The following is a 4207-nucleotide window of genomic DNA, read 5'->3' on the forward strand; positions in this document are numbered from 1 at the left end:
TATTTCGTCTGCAGTTACATTCTGAGTTCAAATTCGCCGAGGTTGACTTTGCCTTTCATCCTTTTGGGGTCTATAAATTAAGTACCAGTTACGCACTGGGGTCGATGTAATCGACTTAATCCCTTTGTCTGTCCTTGTTTGTCCCTTCTATGTTTAGCCCCTTGTGGGCAATAAAGAAATGAGAATCGCTCTGAGTTCAAATTCGCCGAGGTTGACTTTGCCTTTCATCCTTTCGGGGTCGATTAAATAAGTACCAGTTATGCACTGGGGTCGATGTAATCAACTTAATCCCTTTGTCTGTCCTTGTTTATCCCCTCTGAGTTTAGCCCCCTGTGGACAATAAAGAAATAGATAAATAAATAAATAAATAAGTCAATTGTTAAACAACGTAGACCTGGGCTTATGGTCACCAAAAAGTGAACAAAAGTCATTTTTTTTATTTTGGAACAGAATTCCTCCATATGAATTCGTCTAAATATGACACAAATAAATTGTCTGATGTTCCAAATTGTTGCCATAATTTTCTTTTCACCTGCATCCACATATTCTCCACATTTTTGTCTGTGGACGTCCTCATTTGTGAGATCCAGAAAGTTCTCCTGATGTACAATCACTTTGTGAGTGTAGATGCCGTCATTTAGGCTTTGTTTTTTTTTTTAAACACCCTAAACTGAAAGATTACCATATGTATGTACATATGTATGTATGTATGTACATTTGCATGTATGTATGTATGTATATATGTGTGTATGCATGTATGCATGTATATATGTGTGTATTTATGTATGTGTGTATATGTATGTATGTGTGCATATGTATGTATGTTTGTATATGTGTATGTATGTGCGTATCTATATGTGTGTATATATATGTTTGTGTGTATGTATGCATGCAAGTATGTACATATGTACATATGAATGTATGTGTGTATGGGTGTAGACGTGACTGTGTAGGTTTTTCCTGCAGAGTCTGGATCCAGTCTTCACATGCAGAGGTAAGCAAGGTCTAATAGGCTTTAATAGCCCTTAACGGGGACCCTGACGGGTGCTACTACTCTGGGCTAGAGTAAACTGGGGAAGAATATTGGTTAAGCAGTGATTCAACATCACTGAAGACCCTGGAGCCCCTGGGTCTCGAGGAGTGGGCACCACCACTGGAAGCAGTTCAAAGCCACAGAAGCTAATGAACATAGAAACCAAGGGAACACACGTTTCACAAGAGAGAAAATTCCTCTACTTTATGGTAAGATTATCACGAAAGCCATATTTCTGCATTGCGAGAGACGACGCCTATATTTCTTTCATCTCAAAGACATTCATGAAAATGAGTGAATTTGACAGAGGAATCAATGAAGTTTAAAAGAAAATATTAATTTAGTATTGTTATTAATATCAACTGTTAATTAGATATAGAAGTTAATTAAAAATAAATTAGGCTACCAATTTAATTTTTCTTTCTTTTTTTTTTTTATCAAAGGATCTGTTACATGCAAGTTATTCTCCAGACATTTTCTTCTCAATTTCTCAAGGCTCAAGCTTTTTTGTTTCTTTTCTTATATACTGCATATTCACATTTTTTTTATTAGAAAATTCTTTGTGTGTGTGCATGTGTGTGTGCATGTGTGTGTGTGTGTATGTACGTGTCTACGTGTGTGAGTCTGTGTGTGAGAGTGAATATATGTGTATGGATAAGTGTGTGTTTGTGTATGTGTTAGTAAGTATGTGTGTGTGTGAGAGCATATGTGTGTGTGAATTTCCTGCTGGAATTCAATGAGATGCCGGACTCATTTCCATTCATAAGCAATTACGAATGTTCCTATAACCAACATAAAAATCAACACTTGTTGCATATTGATTTTGAAAATCAATCAATCATTTAAGAAAGCTACAAGAAGAAAAAAAAAATTCAATCAATAACTGAAGTTTAACTCAACAACAATGCAGTTGTTCATCAGCTTTTTAACATCGCTTTCTTCTTTTCTCTCCTGAGATAAAACAAAAAATGAAAACTTGCCGACATTAACCAGTTGTGAAGTCAGCCATCTTGTGCAAGTCTTTTTCTCTGATCATCTTCATTCCTCATTAGCTAAAATATTATTTTTAATGGCTGTAGAGAAGCTGTAATTGACTAAAGTTAAATGTCAGGAAGGCAGAAAAGAACAGGAAACAATAATGCCATAAAAGAAAGTATTTGATACCTGAAAGAAAGCAATATATTACAGGAAGGCTGTTCAACAGTCTTGATTTCTAAATTAACAAAAATAATTAATAGACTTCGGCCTGGGTGTGTGATTAAGAAGTTTGTTTCTCGACCATGTGGTCTTAGGTTCAGTCCCACTGTGCAGCACCTTGAATTGGCAAGTATCTTCTACTACATTCCTCGGCCGACCAAAGCTCTGTGAGCAGATTTGGTAAATGGAATCTGAAAGCCTGTCATGTAGATATATAACTTTCATCATCCCACTACCAAGTATGACATCACCCCTTCCTTCCTTATTCATTTATCACCCCTTCCTTCCTTATTCATCTATCACCCCTTCCTTTCTCGTCCATAAACACAGGAGTATTATTATAGTAGATTATCTCGGTAACCATGGGAGCTATGAAAATACAAAGCCCAGCATCACCACCGGATCATTCTACACATCTGTGTAATTTTTCGTGCAATTCCACCCAACCATTTGACCGTGAATCCCAAGACAAGAAAGAATTGCCCGTGTGAAATTTATATTTATTTATTTATTTATGTGTTTCAGCCAAGTGGCTGCGGTCATGCTGGTGCGTATACATATATCACTTTTATCTTTCATCTTTCACTTATTTCGGTAATTTTGACTGCAACCATGCTGGGAGTTCCACCTTGAAGGGTTTTATTCAAATGCATCAACTGCAGTACTTTCAATGAGGGAGTATCTATGTGATTGCTTGACCCCTTTTGACACCAACACATCTGTGACCATCTTTGGTTCTGGGATTCAAACTTCCTGCCATACACAGACCAATACCTGTGATATTAGAATGTCTGGTTACTTTGTTGCTTCAATTGGTCTCATTCTTTGAAACAGAGGACAGTCATCTGCTAAAGATCTTCTGTGTTCTTTGCCCCTCTTCTAATACACGACCCACACAGAGAGAGGGGGGAGGGGAGGAGAAAGAGAATGATGTGGATTGTAGGCAGTGTGTGAGAGATGCACAGTGCCAGGGATGAGATCAGAGGTACACAGGGGTGGAAATAGCAAGAGATGAGCATAAATAGTGGGGGCTGCAATTGGCTGAATGACAGGGTGTAAAGGAAGAGACTGGAGGTGAAACAGGCATTCAGTAGAAAATGAGATGGTAAGAGATGATTCTGAGAATGTGAGAAACAAACAAAGTGGTTCCAAGTAGGGTGAGTAGGAGTGCAAAGTGGTGGGCGAGGGTGTGAAGTATGTTTAGTCCTGTTCTCATATAATTACAATGGTGGAGTAAATAGTGCCATAGTCAGAAGAGTAATGAAGGAGTAGCAGTGTGAGGAAGCTGAGTTGTGGGGAAGGGACATGTCAGGGTCAGATTGAGGGGGGCATAGGTGTTGACATAATAAACATTATGCTTCAAGAACCTCATTTGTGCTGAGGTCCCAGAAACATAATGGCTATTTCAAAGACCAGCATGGAATATTAAAAGGTTCTTTTAGGTAAAAGAAAATTGGCAAGAATTGATGACAGAAAGAGCAGGCAGCTGTAAAATAAAGCCCTACTTCAAATGGTGACCAGTAATAAAATCACAGGAAAAAATGTCATAGCAATAAAGTCACAATTTTGGCTGCCATTTCCAATAATTAATGTATTTAAGGTGGTGAGCTGGCAGAATTGTTAGCACGCTGGGCATTCGAATGCTGCTGGGGTTGATTTTGCCCTTTATCCTTATTGGGGTCGATAAAATAAGTACCAGTTGAGTACTGGGGGTTGATGTAATTGACTAGCCCCCTTCCTGAAACTGCTGGCCTTGTTCTGAAATTCAAAACCAATACCAGTCCCTTGATTAGGCGGGGAGTTAGTAAAATCTTTAGTATGCCAGGCAAAATGCTTAGCACCCATTAACGTAGCTGGCGGTAGGGGTGGAGTGAGGGCGGTAGGGGCGGTCCGCCCTTGGGCAGCTCTTTTAAAGGGGCACCCCTTTTGAGTCTGCTGTAGGCAATATGTATTTTTTGTGGAGTCTGGGGGGTGGGG

The sequence above is a fragment of the Octopus bimaculoides genome, chromosome 1, assembly GCF_001194135.2.
Source record: "Octopus bimaculoides isolate UCB-OBI-ISO-001 chromosome 1, ASM119413v2, whole genome shotgun sequence".
Classification (NCBI taxonomy): Eukaryota; Metazoa; Mollusca; class Cephalopoda; order Octopoda; family Octopodidae; genus Octopus; species Octopus bimaculoides.